The following is a 17,535-nucleotide window of genomic DNA, read 5'->3' on the forward strand; positions in this document are numbered from 1 at the left end:
ACTTTCTCACTATTGTAATATCAAAACTAAACAAGACAAATTCCAAGTTGGGAACTGTCTGTATGCCTAAATAAGGAGACTGAACTCCATTTCCTCCTAAGTAGCTCCACACAGGCTCTCCTTTCCTCAGCTCCTGGCAGCAAGCCCTCCAGTCCTGACTGCCTCACTGCGGTGGGTTTGCACCCCTGGAGGGTGAGGGATGCTGGCCGAACAGACCTCGCAGGATCCTGGAGGGTGAGGGATGCTGGCCGAACAGACCTCGCAGGATCCTGGAGTTCAGGTTCTGGATGAACAGACCTCGCAGGCCGCTGGTCGGACTTCAGGGTGGGCATGAGGTCTGACTCGGGTGGCTGTCCCACACCGACCCGGGATGCCAGCTGCAGCAGCGCAGGCAGCGCGGGCGGTGGGGCCTGGGTGGGGAGGGGCTCCCCTATGGTGGCTGCCGCACGTGGCCGCACGCTGTCGGTCCTGCGGGGTCACGGAGGGCTCTGCTCACTTCAGCGTCCTGCCCGACCCCGGGTTACATGGGACCTGCAGTGATAAGCCTGCTCTGCCCCAGGCCGCGGCGTCAACCCAGCGACCCTGACCCCGCGCCCTCAGCCTCCCGCCCCGGGACCTAGCAGCAAGCAGACCCAGTCTCGCGAGGCTTCCGGTTGCCCCTTCGCCTCTCGCGATAGCGCGCGCCAGCTGCCTGGCAACTACGATGGCGGTTGAGCGGCTCTTCTCGCTGGAGCTGCTGGTGGACTAGGTGCGCCTGGAAGCAGCGCCGCCGCCCGGCCCCGCCGTGGCCTTCAGGCTGCTGGACTTCCCGCCACTTCTGGTGCGCGCGCCCGCCAGGCCCACCGCGTTGCCCGGCGGTGCCCTGGGCTTCGGCGCAGCAAGGCCTGCGTGTTCCGCTGGCGCCCCGCCCGCTGGGCGACTGCGACTTCCCTTCGCCCAGCTGGACCCGGCGGGTCGGCGCATTGGGGACCTTGCGCTGTTCTGCCACCTGACAGAGTTGGCCTGCCGCGCCCGTGACCCCGCCGGCTCGGCCCTCGGCGCCCGGGACCTCGCTGACCAGACCCCGGACAGCGCCCCCGGGACCCCGCCGGCCCGGCCCTGGACCTCGGTCCCCAGGACGCGGCCCCCGCTGCCCTCGAACCCGCCGCGGCGCGGGAAGAAGCCCCCAGCCCTGCCCGCGCGCGCGGGCTCCGCGGAGAACAGCAAACCTGGCCCTGCGGAGGCTGCGGATGGACAGCAGTGTCAGCACCATCAGCACCTACAGCGAGGAAGATGCCGAGCTGCTCCCGGAAACCAACACCTTTTGCCCTCCTCCTCTGTATTACACTCACTTGACCCAAGAAAGGACGCTTCCTGCAGGCGTCAAAATCACCATTGAGCCCCAAAGGGACAGACCTGAGGTGCTGGGTGATGCCTTGCCGGATAAAGTACTTGTAAACCCTCCAACACATTTGAGACCTCCAAAAGGTGGATTCTGCAACACAGGAGACTCCTGTGGTGCTTTTGAGTTCACCAGGGAGTCAGGATGTAGGAGCTGTTAATGAATCTACGCGTCGCCTTCAAACTGAGCAAAATACAATCAGTACAATAAGGCAGCTTCCTTTGCTGAATGCTGTTAATTGAGCTGTCCTTGTTTTACAACCAATCCATGGGGAGTCCAACTCATGTGCATCCCCACTTAGCCTGGTTGTATAGAACTGAGGATAAGAAGGTGCCAGAACCTTGTGCCAAATCCATGTGTCATTCTGAATCTACGAAGGGTAAGTTTTCATTAGGGGACCATGAAAAGTCAGTGAGCCTTCAGTGTAAAAAGAACCAAGTCGAAAACCTTAAGAAAGGTAAATATTTTGAAAACAGTGGCAACTGAAAAAAGGGTGATAAGGCGGGGGTCTACTTTATGACCTAACAAATACACTCAGACTCTGTTTAAGGCAATCAAATCCTGACATGTTAATAGTACATGAAAAGAGAGAATAGTACAGAAAAATGCAAGTACAAACGTTGGGTACAAGTACAAAATTCAGAATTCCATCCTTTAATGTTAACGTATTAAGCTTTGCAGACCAAAGTCAGAAGCCACATCAGCTGCCTAGAGATAAGTATTTAGATTCAGATGTATCTTCTGCTGAAAATAGTGATACCTCAAGGCAAATTAGTGAAGTCTTTGATGAGCCCAGCACAACTAAAGAAAAAAGTCAACTGATTGTGGTGAAAACAACCAGTAGTGGTTCATTGGGAAGAATTATGAGTTCTGCAGATTCCATTATTCCAAGAAGATTGACTCTTACAAATATTTCGGAAGGAAAACTGAAAACCAGAATCCAAATTCCATATGTTTTCCCACAGGATGCTGTTGCTGACAGAATTGTAAATAAAGAAATAGATGATTGGCAGGTCAGAACCACAGATTATGATGTTCCTGCTGAAATGAGTGAAAGTAGTTGCCTTGAAAGCATCTCAGAACTGAAGTATTCAGATGATTTCACCAGCCCTTCTCTTCAGAAGACTTCTACACCACTGAGGAGACCAGCAAAGAGTTTGCAAACTCATGATAGCAGTCCAAGGGCAGAAATTTCACATAACAGTAGGTCTAGTGGAGCAAAAAATTTAGTTACATTATTTTAGTGTATAAGTTATGTGAATAGTTTTTATAAGAAAAGTAAATGTCATGCCTTTATGCTTAACTAGTATTCTACCTTAAATCTGATAATATTGATCATGAGATCACCTCATAACTTAGTAAGATTTTTAAAAATAAGTTATTTAAAAGTTATATAAGTTATTTAAAAATAAAAGTATCTAAACTTTTAAAATATGGAACATTCTAAAGCTGAGTTCATTGAAAGAAAGGTTGGTTAATAAGGATAGCTGCAAATTTTAATGGGAATAAGTTATTTAACAAATACATAAAACATTGTGTGAGATGCAGAAAGATAAAAAAAAAAATTAAGACGTATTTCCTGCTCTTAAAAGAGCTTACAGCATGTGTGCTTGTGTGTATAATGTATGTGTATTTATACACACACACACACACAATATCAGAGAGGTACACATCCTGGGATCCACAATAGATGGAGTGCCTTTTAATAGTGATCTATATCTTTATTTAACCACAATCTGCATGATTTCTTGATTAAAGTTTGTCTTCCACTAGTCTGAAGTGTTGTGATGAGAACGACCCTGTCTATTTTTAGCACCCACACAGTCCTTGGCATGTCATTGGGATGCAGTGAAAACATTTGTTGAACAAAATTGCTATCATTTAAAATACCTTATGAAAAGTTATAGAATTAAGTAGTAATAACAAGCAGAAACCCTGAAAAGCAACCTCTGAAAACCCTTATCAAAACATGTTTGACTAATATTTGTGTTTTGCTGCTGCATGTGAACAATCTTTAGGTGTTCTCTGAAGCATCTGGAGAGGGAAGTTTTTAAAAAAAAAGTTGTCTTCCTGTGTGGTTTCTTGAGTAGGAGTTCAGTTTATTGCTTGTCAATTGAGGTTCAGTGGTTATTTTTAATGTGTGAAAACTTGTTTTCAAGTCCAGTGATATTTTATGATTTCCATTGATTTTATACTTTGACTTTATTCTGTGTTCAGATGTTTGCATATATTTTCTTCTGAGCTGTATTTTTTAAAATTTGAATATATGAAGGTCCTAATTTTCCTTTATTTATAAGTAATTAATTATATGGTATTATCTCCTGAATGATCATAATAGTAGGTAAGATTTAGAGAGATGTTAAGAAGAGAAGACAGTGTTCTGTGTGGTGGACCAGCATGCATAAAGGATCGATGGACACCAGCATGCAATTCATGGGAGATGGAGAATTTTACCTTGATTTGAATAATAGGTTCTGCTACACAGTAATAGTTGAGTAATCCCTTTTACTTTGCTCACTAAGATTCCCAGCACCAGTAAATTCCCAAAGGTAGGAAATGGGCTTTTAATTATTTTGAGTCTTTCTTCATCTGTAGTTATAGTCATGGCTAATCATCAGCCGGACTTATTGGTGGCTTGGTGAGATTTCTAAACGTTTTATCCCTAGTCATCCAGTCCAATAGGTGAATTTCATCCTTATTTGTTCTAAGTTGGATAAAATACATGGAGAGTTGTGTAGAATGACAGTCCATGAACCAAGATTTGCAGGATTTTTCTTTTCTCATTTTCAACCTAAATACAAAAAAAAAAAACAAAACAAAAAAAAACAAAAAAAAAAAAAAAAAAACTGACTTGGTGAAGACCAAGGAATTCTTCCTGACTTTCTTCAGGAATCGGTCATGCCAAACAGAAACTGACTTCAGGATAGGTATCTTGGGGTTGGAGTGCTGACCCTTCATGCATTTTCTTATTTTCCAAACAGTTCCTAGGTTTATTACACTAATAATATATAGCCATTTACAAAAGGTTAGAAAGTTCAGATAAGAGCTTTTATTTTAAAATATGTACTAAGGAAATGTCATAGTCCTTTCCTCCTAAAATCCCGCTGAAAAGAGAGGTGTAAAAATAACAACCTAAAGTTCACAGAAAATACCAGTGATGGACAAGACGGAGGAACTTCTGGAAGATCAAAGCAGATGGGACTAAGTTGATGAAAAATGGAGCTAGAAATCCACCCTTTGGCATAGCCAGGAGGGCACTGCCTGAAGAAGACTCCATGGGTCAGAGAGCACAGCCACCAAGCCAGCAGCAGCAGCAGGAGGCTTCTCGAAGTGCTAAGTTAAGTTGGGTATGGCTTTGTGCAGGGTGTCAGCACTATGAGGACACAATAACTGCTTTCCACTCAGGAGGAAAGGGAGCTCTGAGCCAAGGCATGAGTGAAGACAGAGTTTTCTAAAATACGAGGAGACTGTACCAGCACAGGGAGCACCGAACGTTTCCCTGCAAACCTATGTAAGGGCCCTTTCCATAGGCTTCATCGTTTTTGTGTATCATGTCTGTCCATGACAGGTACACAAGAACACTTCCTTTAAGTGCCTCTGGGATGCCGGTGGGCCCATGGGGAAGGAGCTGTCCCAGTCCATCATAATAGAGCAGTCCAAAGCTTACAGAATGAGGTGGAGACGATGGAACTTAGCTTTGAATCAGATATTGAGTAGAAGAACGCTTGACAGTAGGACTCTGGGTTTTAGAGGAGAGACTGTGTTTGTCCCAGAACAGGGTAGGTTAGATTAGACAAGCTCCCAGCTCCTGAGTAGTAGTAAGACAACAGCCAAAGATTGATGTTGGAGAGACAGCATGGAATGGAGTGGCCCCTGAATCAGGAGTCAGTCATGACTGCTTGAAAGAATATACGTGTGTTTCATTTCCTTTTTGTCTTCACCTTGGTTTTAATTCAGCTCTTTTTGAAGGATCTAGTTCTGTAAAAGCAATGGGGAATGGATTTGTTCATGGCTCATAATTGATTTGAAATCCTAGAGGAAGAGCCATAAGCCCCCTGGGTCTGCATGCCCATATACTGAGAAAAAAAAAATGCAGGGACTCTTAGAAGCCCTTCCTTTCTACCCAGAGATTTCTCCTTCAGCTGTCTCCTAAAACCTCAGAGGGCTTTGCATTTTCTTTTATTGAGGGAAGCTGTTCAATTGTAGTCTAACACCCATCAACTGCCTCTCAGAACTTGTGATTTCAGTATCAACTGGAGTGAATTGGGACTGATTTCTGGACCCAGGATGATGAAACAATGGGTTGCTGTAGATGTAGAGGAGCCTGCAGTTGCATTGTTCTGGAAATGGTTGCTTGCATATTCAGAACCTGTGAAAATGTTTGCAGGTACTTTGGGACAGCATTTATTAGCCTGAGGTGAAAGATCTTTCTAATCTGAGAATGTCCTGAGTGTTGACATGTGCTGCTTGTTGGCAATGCACCCTGTTCCCAGTGGTGGCCTTGCCCACAGCCAAGCACTCAGGAGGGTGGCCTCAAGTTTCCAGGTGAAACCTTCCATTCCAGCTGCTTTTCTGCATGTCTGATTTCTTGAGGCTGCTCTCCTGCCTCCCTGATCACCTCTAAGAATGAGTGTGAGAGCATCTTACTGAAATTATGGCCTTTCTCCTTAATGAAAATGAGGGGTACTAAAAAAGTCACTTGATGTCATCTTTGTTGTCATTACTTCAGCACTAATGCCCCCTTACCTGGGTGAGCACTTCCCAGCTCACGAAGCCTTTCATGACCTCGTTTTGTCTTTACAAGAGTCCAGCGAACTTAGATGAGGAAAGGAGGCTATTTCCATACTCATCGCCTATCTCACATCCACAGAGAACTGACCCAGAAAATTCATGTTCCTTCAATACTTACATAACTTCCACAAGCAGGGTGGACAGCAGTAGTGTATAAACAGATAAAATTTCAATTTTTAAATGGGTGTGGTGTCACATGCCTGTAATCCCAGTGACTTGAGAGGCTGAGGCAGGAGGATAGTGAGTTCAGTGCCTGTGTCAGCAGCAGGGAGTCACCAAGCAACTCAATGAGACCCTGTCTCTAAATAAAATACAAAAGAGGACTGGGAATGTGTGCCCTGAGTTTAATTCCCAGTACCCCCCCCCAACACACACCAAAAAATCCCAATTTTATGCTAATTTCCTGAAGTAAGCACTGTCATCATGAAATCTGCCCTCTTGGCTGATTTCTGTGTAGAAATCTTGTTGACTATTTGCTCAGTGTTGCACAGGGATCTCCAGAACCTGTTCCTATTTTTGACTGAACTTTATGCCTGTTGATCAACAATTTCCATTTCCCCTCATGCCAATGCTGAGAGCCCATCACACTGTGATTATACCCATCTCACCATTTTAGGTTCCTCACATTGTTGAATCTGCAGTATCTTCTGTGACCCAGAGTTCACCCAGGTTGTATATTGCAGAATGCCCTTACTTTTTAAAGGTAAATAGTATTCCAGTGTATGGGTGTCATGTTGTGTTTATCCATTCATCTGCCAGTGGACATTTAGGCTACTTACTTGTCTTGTTATTGTGATTAATGCTGCTGTGGAAACAGAAGTGTTGATATCTACATAAAATCCTTATTTTAATTCTTTTGGATAAATACCTAGGGTGGCCCTCCCTTTTATTTTTTTCTTCTATTTTTATCTTCTAACTAAAGCAATCAATCATTTTTATTGAACCAGTTGTTATGGTTTCCTACATCAAAAGGAAGCATCCAAGCCAGGTACAGTGTTGTGTATCTGTAGTCCCAGAGACTCCAGAGACTGAGGTGGAGTGATTGTAAATTCAGGGCCAACCTGGACAACTTAGACTCTGTCTCAAAATTTTAAAAAATAATAAATAATAAGAGTTCGGATTGTCCCTCATTGGTAGAGTGCCTCTGGGTTCAACCCTAAGTGCTGGAGGGCAGGGGGAGAATCCATCTCATGCAGAGAATATATACTATCATAAATCTAGGTGTAGCATTAAAAATGAGCAGAAATTGTTAGATGGTGGTTAGAAACAAAACCATGAGTTTATAGGAATTTGGAGCTAGAAAATACACATCATTTAGTTCAACTCCTTCATTTTATAAATAAAGTACACAGTCCAAGGAAAAGGAGTTTCTTAGTCTTTCCCCCTTACTTCAAGGTTCTTTCCATTAGAAAATACCATTTCATGTGTTGAATGGGAATGTAGCAAACCCAAATTGTGTATGTGGCAGACATTCTGCACCACTTACGTAGAGAACATGAACAGAAAGTTAGCTTATGTGGGAATGCATCCTCTGTTCCTGGAAGGGCATCCTGTTGAGACTAGGTCAGGCCGACCTGTTGAGTGTGGGCTCCCTCCGCTCACCTCCTACCCACCTTGGTCACTCTTTCACACCTGGAAAGTGGAGAAACAGTATTACCTCTGGATTACCAGGATTGAGTGAGGTGTGTTGCAGGTGGGATCAGCATATCCCTTGTCCCTGTCGGAACAAGCTGGCCCTCCTTTCCTCTCCAGATTCCCTGACTGACACACTTTGAAGCCAGTAATACCTGAGGAGAGGGCCAGGTAAGTAGCGTGTGGACCCCTGTCCACGCAGGGCTACCTTGAGAATGTAGAAGAGTTCCAGCTGATTTGTTGTGCACAATGGAAAATATAAAGCTGGTGAGACACCACAGCAAATCAAGAGAGAGGCTCTGGATTGAAGGAGAGGGCTTTCTGTGTGGCACATTCAGAAAGGCCCTGTTAGCCAGCCATGGTCGTCTAAGCTGGTCGGGGCACATGGCATCACCCACAGGCCTTCTGTTGTGTCCTCCAGCACACATAGAATTCAGCACCCCTTCTGAGCAGAGCTGGTGTATGTCATACTTGGGCATACTGCCTTGGGGTTGACTTGCTTCCTGTCTAGAATCTGGACATTATCTTTTAAAATTTAATTTTACAGTCTGAACTAAAGTGCCTGCATTTCATACTACTGATAAATTTGGCTTCTGAAATGTAGATGGAGGGACTCATAGCACCTCATTGCCAGAGCTAAAATAATTCTACCTACAGTGTTTTCAGTGCAGGATACAGAATTATTGAAAAACAACCATTCTTTATTTCTGTTTATTCTGTCAGTTAAGGTTGTTTCTGTGGAGTTTGTGAAGACCACCTCTGGAATGCTTCTCTACACTAGTTTCAGACTTCAGACTTCTGTAGTTGGGCTGCATCCTCAAATTTTTTTTTGGCTGGTGTTCTGGGCATGTGCCTCTATAACAGTCTGATGCACTTCACTGTTGGGACACACATATAATGACACCCCTTTTCATGCCAAAAGATGCTCTTGTTCACACTTCCACGTTGGCAGGGAACCTGGCACCAGCTCTGAACTCCATTGCCACGTGGCTGCCTGCTTATTGCTTACTGGTGCCAGGTCATGTGCTGCCTTGGCTTTCAAATTCTGTGGCTTCCACTGCTGTGACAGTGCTGCTTTTGAAGACCTGTCACTCCAGTTATGATTCCCGCACAAGGCACCTGGGCAGGTGTGATTTCAGGTTTTACTTGGGAGCTTGCCTTCATGAGAGGGGTCCTGGAGACATGTGGAATGAGCGTCCTACTGCAGGTTCTGTTTTTCAAGTGTTCCTTGGGCTCTTTAAGGTCCATGCCCACCAGAGAACTCTGAGTATCTGAAGACATCAGCCTCATCAGCATGTCTCATAGTTCTGAGCACCTAATGGGAAGGGGCCATGGGTTTGATTTGCTCTCATCTGAAGTCTTCCTAGACCTGCATAATTTACCTTTCTTTTCTTTTCTTGGTCTCTATCCAATCACAGAAAGTATTTTTTTTTTTTTTTTGAGACAGGTTCTAACTAAATGGCTTAGGGTCTAAGTTGCTGAGCTGGCCTTAAACTTGTTATCCTCCTGCCTCAGCCTTCCAAGGCTCTGGGCTTACAGGCATGTGCCACTGTGCCATGATTTCAGATTCTTAAGGTTGATGAATATGATTCTTGTATTTACACAACCAAAAGTGACTTTTGTATTTTGTAGGAAGAGTACAGAATTTTTTTCTGAAGAGTTTTCTGTGTCTCTTTATGTTCATTCCCATGGGAGAAGAGCTGGCAGCACTAACCTGAGTCAGTCAGCCTTACCTGCCCTGGCTGCCTCTGTAAGTGTGTATGTGGAGCATGTCTTACTTGTTTTCTTCCCCCAGTCACCACAAGGAGCCTACCACAGTACTTCCCATAAAATATATTTTCTCAGTTAATTTGTGCTACTGTAACAAAATGCCACAAACTGGGAAACGTATAAGGAAGAGAAATTTGTTTCTCACTGACCTGGGAGCTACTGGATGTGCCAGCAGGCTCACATCTGTTAAGGACCTAATCCACTTCCAAGTTAGCACCTTAATGTCCTTGTCCTCCTGTAACAGGCTGACAGATTTGACTCCATGGAAAAGTTATAGGCCAGGCTATGACAATGACTAAACAGACTCCATTTTGCTCTGAGACTCCCATGTTATTTAGGAAATGCTTCTCCCATAGGAATGTCCCCCTCTGTACCCATCAATACAAAATTGATGAGTATTCTGTACCATCAATCGTACCATCAATTGTATTTCTTAGCAATACAAAATGACAATTCTTATATGATAAAAACTGTTCTTTTTAGATTTCTAGTTTTCATAAACAATGCAACATGTTCACAATGATGTCAATAGTGATTATGCGGATGTCAGTAACCATTCTTTAGTTTGTACCTAGGTAAAGGTAATTTTGACCCACTTCCCCCTATGCTGATGATTTTATGATATTAACTTGTAATTTTGAATTATAGCAACAGACACTTATAATTGATGTACTGATTTTTGGTATAAAACCCCTGTAACCCTATGGTCAGTGCTGTTCTCCAAATAGCCATTTTTGGGGCATTGTGTGAGACAATCAGCTGGCTGGCTAATAAAGTCTCTCAAATTTGGACTTCTCAGTGGTGATCAGTCTGTAAGTTGAGCCCCACAACATTTGGACGGCCCAGCGAGATCCTCACTGCCTGGTGGGTAACCACCGCTCACCACTGACCTGAAAACTCCTGTGGAGGGGAGAAACCACAAATGTTGCTGCTAAGGGATGGCCTCTGAGAGACATTCCTCAGCCCCAGGCTACATGGTCTGTGGAGCCCTGACCCAGGACTGAACTAAATTCTCTTAGAGTCACCTGTTTCTGTGCCCCTGGGGGACTGGTATGTCTATTTCCAGTGGATCTGTATCTGAAGACTGTGAGGAAGGCTGGACACAGCATTGCTTCCTGAGTCTAGGACTGTGGCAAGATATTGCCCAGGCTCTCAGGAATGGCCACTTGTCATTGTCTGTGTCATCTTACCTGTTCTTTGTCTTTTTTGGTTTTTTGCTGCCCTTGAGTGTGGACATGGTTTGGTCTCCCTCATGTTCATCATGGACCCCCTTCAATGAATATTGACCAATTTCCAGGAATTCCAGAGAAGGGCCACTGACAACAGGACCTGGTATGACATCTATTCTCTCTCTAAATGCTATGCGAGAAAATGGCCAACTTTCACTGTCAGATGCCCCCCTTAGGGGACCACCAAATTGTCTTTGGGCTGCCTGGACATCCTGATCAAATGTCTTATATTCAGTTTAAAAAAAAAATGGTTAAAAAGGTTTTTAACCAGGTTCACTAAAACTTACATTGAAATGTAAACTGCTGCCAACAGGAACTCCCAACTATTGAAGTTGGTCCACCAAAATGCCAGGCTAACATTTTGATGGCTGCTATACAAAAGACCAGAAAAACCAGTTTAGAACAACACCCCAATCTGAGGGGCTCTCCCAAGGAGAAAAATGGAAACAGCTCTCTTGTTGTCTTTTTGGGAAACTCCTTCAGGGAGAGATTGCGTATAACCTTTGTCTGTATTCTTTGAATTCTTTTCATCTCCGATGAACTGAACAACATCAGGATGGTGGCCAAAAATACTTTTAAAATCCTATTTTTTATGTTCATCATTTTGATCTGGTGCACCTAGGTTAATTTTTTGATCAGACCTATTCTATCCAAGTATAAAGTCTTTCTAATGCTCTTTTTCATTCAGAGACCTGTGTACAGGGTGACAATCTAATGGATTTTAAAAAATAAGCCACAAGGCCTTTGTCCATCTGTTTATTTTATGTATATGTACACCAGTGTATTATCACATCTATCTTTGTTTAGTACCAAAATTGACATATGAGCTCATAAATTAAAATTTAAAGAATGGATCCAAATGCTTTTGGTTCACATAATTTAAAAGATTTTTAAATTGGGTGTACAAAAGTATGGCTTTCAAGTTACTAACACAGTTTTGTTTCTAGATGGTCAAAAAATGATCAAAATGTGAATTTTATAAAATGTCTAATATCCATTGTGTCTAGATTTTTCTTCAACACAGAAGAAATGACTGATGCTGCCCAATACATTTCTCTGGTATCTGGTATCTGGTTTAAAAAAAAAAAAAAAAACTAAATTAGATTTGACTTATATGGGATTGATCATGGATATGTTTGTTAGAAACATCTGATTGATTTGCAGAGTTAAATGCTAACTTCAATATAACATCAAGTACTCTTAGCTCCTTAAATTCCATAGGGTAACATACTTAAAACATTATTGGTGTTTTTATAAATTAATAAATAAAAAAGGTTTAAAATGACTTTATGTCATCACTAAAAACAAGGTTACTAAAAATCTCAACAGGTATAATTCTATATAAAGGATCCAAAAGTTTCAACTACATTTTAAATAAATTTCTATAAATAACAATGTATTTCATCTTGTTAAAAATGGAGTAATTTATCTAAATTTAGAAATTTACAAGGGTTGTTTTAGAGTATATTTTTTTTAAAAAGAGGAGATCAGCAGATTAAATTAAAAGATTATAGACATAAAAATATATTTAGTAATAAAATGTTCTAGATAAAAAAGTGATAAAATAAAGCTATAATACATCTAAGTAATCAACAAGAGGGTCTAATTAAGTGATTTAAAAATATAAATTAAGGGTAAATTTTAAAACTTTTATGTGTATATATAAGTAACACAACAGTTGAAACTATTCAAGGTTTTTCCCTATAGTCAAATATTAATGCACTGATATAAACCAAAGTTCAGTCTATATGCTAAAATGACAAATAATTCTTGAAATATTAATTTACTCTTAAAATTATATCTGTTAAATTTTATTCTGTAGAACAACTAGTCTTAAAAATCAGAGGTTTATACAACTGGCTAAACAGCAACTGTACTATATTACAAAGTCTAAATTTTTTTAAAAGCTAAACTTGGTTAATATAAAAATATCAATGTAATTATGATTCTATTACTCTTCTTTATATATCAAATGTGTTATATCTTCCAGGTATACAAGTCTTTAAAATGAAAGGTTTAAAAGAATATTTTTATCAAACTGGTGTTCTCCAACCTAAAGTTGTAATGGTAATTTTAAACTTATAAGAATAGCAAATTTTATTGAGTATTTATCATTTAATGTTCTGTAACTGAACCTGAACCTTATGTTACCTTTTACATTGGGATAAAAATGTAACATATTTCTAAAAGTTAATGAGAGACTGATTTGTTTACAGGTTAATGTTGTGAAACATAAAAACATTTTGCCACTTTACTACACAAAAGAAAAATTAAAAGCTCTCTCAGCTTTCCTTAATTCATGTTTTAGATGTAATATATTGTGTTAAGTAACATTTATGTAGACTTAGGAAACAATATATATAAACTTTGTAAAATGACATTTAAAAAAGAAGATAAAGATCAATATCTGAACTAGACCACTTTACCTAAGAATTGTGAAGAGCCCCGCCTTACCTAAGATAAGGCTCTGCCTCCCACCTTACTACATGTTAGATAGACTCCAAAATAAGCCAGACTTCAGTTCATTTAAAGTTATATTCAACAGATTGGGGTTTTTGTTGTAAAATTACTGTGATCTCAAACAGGGGATATAATATGTACTTTAACTGCTATCTGTTAGTGTCTTAACAAAAGTATATTAGGCCATCATCTATAGACAGGTAATAAATAAAAGGGGTAAAAATAACAATGAAATTATAAACATTAAAGTTAAAGCCTCTTACTTTAAGACTGATAAGACTGATTTGCTGGATGTTTAACACCAAGACTTTAAAAGGGCCAAAAAAAAAAAAAAAAAAAACAACAACAACAACAACAATATTTGGCTCTTGCTCTCAGTTCAGGGAACAAAAGAACATCTCTAAGTAGCTTTATAACTCTGGGCCACATGACTGCCCGATCAAACAGATTGATGAGACCACTAGAGGATGAAAAGCCAATCAATGCACCTGCTGCAGAGGAGGGTCATTGGAAAAGGGAGACATCCCTGATGCTTCCAAAGAAAGCCACATCATCAAGGAGACCCTATCTAGCAAATGGCACTAAAGGAGCTAAGGAGCTGCTCTCAAGTTCTCCATGAGTGACACCTATGGGAACTCAGCTGACTCTTAACAACAGAGAGAAACAAGGTCAATTGGATCAACTTGATCTTAAACACCTAGCAAAAACAGTTAAAATCAAAATTGTTATGACATTTTAAAATGACATTCATGGACATTTTAAAAACAACAAAATAGTTATTTTAATGTGACTTGAGATGTACACTTGTGTTAGACCCCCAAAATAAGTAAAACTGGAGGTGACAAAAAAGGTTCTTAGACAAAAATGCCTGATTACTATCAAGAGAAACTGTCAGAGATTAAGTTTTTGGTCAATTTAAGATCTATGGATTTTCCGAACCTCTGATACAGGTAGACTTAATCAATGTTTGTTAGTATGATTCTCTAGCCCTAAGTGACAAAGATAAAGTGATTTCTAAGCACAGAGGTCATGCCAATAAAAAGATATTTTACAAAAATCGGTGACATTAGGTAACTTAACTAAATGTTGTGTTTACATTCCTGATAACTTCAACAATGTTAAAGATTTACAATTAAGGTCTTATCCTCTCCAGCCTTGTTAGGCTTTGTTAGGCCTTGTAATAGGGACAACATCTCAGCAATTCCACCTCCAGGTAAGAAATTATTGATTTCTGTCATCTTCATGCTATTCATTGACATGTTCCAGATGCTATTTATTTTATGCTCATGTTTTCTTGTTTCTTTCATAGAATCAGAATTTTACCCCTAGATAGACCCAAATTCTGAAAAGGGACTTCAAACTGCTTGCCCTACTTCATGTGGCCCCCTCTCAACTCTAAGCAACAAGAGCGTCATTGCCCTTTTTCCTTACAGCAGTAAGAAGTCCCTAAAATGAAAGAAGTAATAAAAAAAATTTAAAAGACAGTCAACATAGATGGGTAATTGGGTTGAATCACAAAAATAAAGGCCATATTGGGTTCCAAAATTTGGAGGCAAAAAAACCTCTGAGAGATGAAAGTTTTAATGTTTCTAGAGCCCTTCCTCCACCCTTAGCAAGATATTCTGCTCCTGCTCCAATCTGTCATTAATTCTCTAACAGGTTCAACTTATGAGAACCATCCCCAAGAGACCACTGATTTCCAACACCCATTCCAACCAGAAGACTACGTCTATGTCAAATGGTTCCACAAAGAAGGACTAGTACCCACCTGAAATGGAGGGGACCTTACAACATGGATTCATCACATCTGAGTCAAGACAACAGAAAAATGGACAGCCCTTAGAGACCCCAATCACCCTCTAAAGATAAGACTGAAAAATGTTAATCATGTTTTTCTTGCTTAGACTATGTTATAAGGCCTGGGCTACTAAAACAACATAATTCGTCCATCAAATTAATGTATATACATGGCCACTACAACCCCTTACTTAATTTAAAAGATAAATCAAGGATTCTTATACCTCTACTATGGTACTTGGGTCTTCCTCAGGCCCCTATGACAACCATCTGTGGGCCCTGAGGGAGCATGGTTTGCTTGTATGTCAGGAGTAACTCCATGCCTGGCCCTTCAGCTTTTCAAGATTACCAAATGGGATGAATTCTGGGTTACTGTTCATGTCATTCCCTAGGTGTACTATTATGGGGAGGGAGAAAGGGATTATCTGGGGCTAATGCAACCATCTAAATGAGTGGCCCCTGTCTTAGTTCCCCTCCTAATGGGATTAGGTAGAGCTGGCTCCACTGCTGTAGGCACCACTGCATTCACTACAGGATACCAAAATGTCAACACTATAAGTATACAAATAGATATCAACATAAGTAAATTTATAAAGGTCTTAAGCCACTTAAAAAAATTCCCTTGATTTACTTCCAAAGGTAGTTTTACAAAACAGAAGAGTGTTAAATACGCTATTTTTAAAATAAGGAGGATTATGTTTGGCCTTAGGGGAGACCTGTTGTTTCTATACTAACCACTCAGGTGTCATTTGTGGTAGTTTAACTTTGATTAGGAAAAGACTCAAGAAAAGAGAGGAAAAGCCAAATTAGAAATTAGTACCAAAATCTGTTCTCTTGGTACCCCTGATTAACTACTTTAATAACCATGATGGCAGAACCTCTCATCCTAATTATGATGGGTCTTTTAATTGGGCCATGCATGATAAACTGTTTAAATATGTTAGAGATAGAATCCAATCTGTTAAAATAATGGTGTTACATGCCAACTACAATCACCTCTACACTAATAATGAATCAATGATTTGATTATGTACATAAAACCAGTGGGGAATATGACAGGTTCACAGATTTGACTCCATGGAAATGTTACAGGCCAGGCTACATGGGCAATGACTACACAGACTCCATTTTGCTCTGAGACTTCATGTTATGTAGGAAATGCTTCTCCCATGGGAACACCCCACTCTGTACCCATCAATAGTTGCTTAGCTTCTCCCATGGGAACACCCCACCTTTGTACCCATCATAAGTTACTTAGCAATACAAAATGACAAAATGACAGTTCTTATATGATAAAAATCTTTCTTTTTTCGTTTCTACTTTTCCTAAGCAAAGCACCATGTTAACAGTGATGTCAACAAGTGATTGTGTGGATGTTAGTAACCATTCTTTAGTTTATACCTAAATTTCCCTCTCTACTGATGATTTCAGATCTCATGATGTTAGCTTGTAATTTTGAATCATAGCAACAGACACTTATGTTTGATGTACTGACTTATGGTATAAAAACCCCTACAACCCTATTGTTGGGGCTGTTCTCCCAATAGCCATTTTTGGGGTGTTGTGTGAGAGCTAGCTGGCTAAAAAAGACTCTCAAATTTGACTTTCTCAGTGGTGATGGCTCTGTGCTTAAGTTGTGCCCCATAACACTCCAAAGAGGAGAAATGTGTCCTCATGGCAGAAGGAACAGGGCAAGGTAGGTGACTCCTTCACAAGCCCTTCCATAGGACACCTCTCATTCCTGAGAGTGGAGCCCTCAAGATGGTCACCTCCCCAGCCTCGCCACCCTGTGGGTCTTTGTGGTAGAACTTGTTGCCCAGATTGATTGTGGATCTGATTTTATGTGATTAAAACTGCCAAGCAGATTGTTGTTTGCTAGTTTTAAAGGTTTAGAGTCCTGTATAACTGTTGTAAAACATATACTGTTTAAAGCTTTTTCAATGAGTTTGAAAAGCTAAGGTGCTGGGATTGTGTGGCCCTGGAGCCAGTGGAAAGTCCACACTCCTTGTTCATCCTCTCCATGGCCCTCTATGGCTCTACACTTCTCCTTGGACATCCTCAGCTTCACTCTCTTCTAGTTTTCTCCAGAACTGTCCTCCAGTCTCCCTGTCTCTGCTCTGCATCCTAACACTGCCCTCCAGCTCTCACTTCTGCTCTGTGACTCTTCCCATGGCCTCCCTCAGCTCACCTCACTGCTTCGAAAGCAACTGGCAGATTTGCTCCCCAACACAACCCTCTCTCAAGGTGCAGACTCCTCTACCTGAAGTGTCAGTTGTCTGCCACAAGTGTCTGAAGGTGGTGGCGCACACTGTGGCTTGATTCCCACCCATACAGCAGCATGCTCTAGGCTTCCTGAGACAGGGCTCTCCCTTTGCACCTCAACCATCTGCAGTGTGGCTACCTTTGTTGTGCTTGGGGTGGCCCCTTTGGGTAGCACTAGTAACCAACTGTGGACTCTGGCTTCTGCCTGAGGTT

The 17,535-nt window shown here is 41.2% G+C and overlaps 1 pseudogene across 1 annotated transcript; it reads left to right on the plus strand.

Moving 5' to 3' along the window:
- The first annotated feature begins 703 nt into the window (after nt 1-703).
- Nucleotides 704-12,161, plus strand: LOC306641095 (microtubule-associated protein 10-like; annotated as a pseudogene). Its single transcript, XR_013766827.1, has 2 exons — nt 704-2,584; nt 10,803-12,161. The product of XR_013766827.1 is annotated as a microtubule-associated protein 10-like (transcript).
- The last annotated feature ends 5,374 nt before the right edge of the window (nt 12,162-17,535 follow it).

Source organism: Sciurus vulgaris (genome assembly GCF_902686455.1).
Source record: "Sciurus vulgaris genome assembly, chromosome: 12".
Lineage (NCBI taxonomy): Eukaryota > Metazoa > Chordata > Mammalia > Rodentia > Sciuridae > Sciurus > Sciurus vulgaris.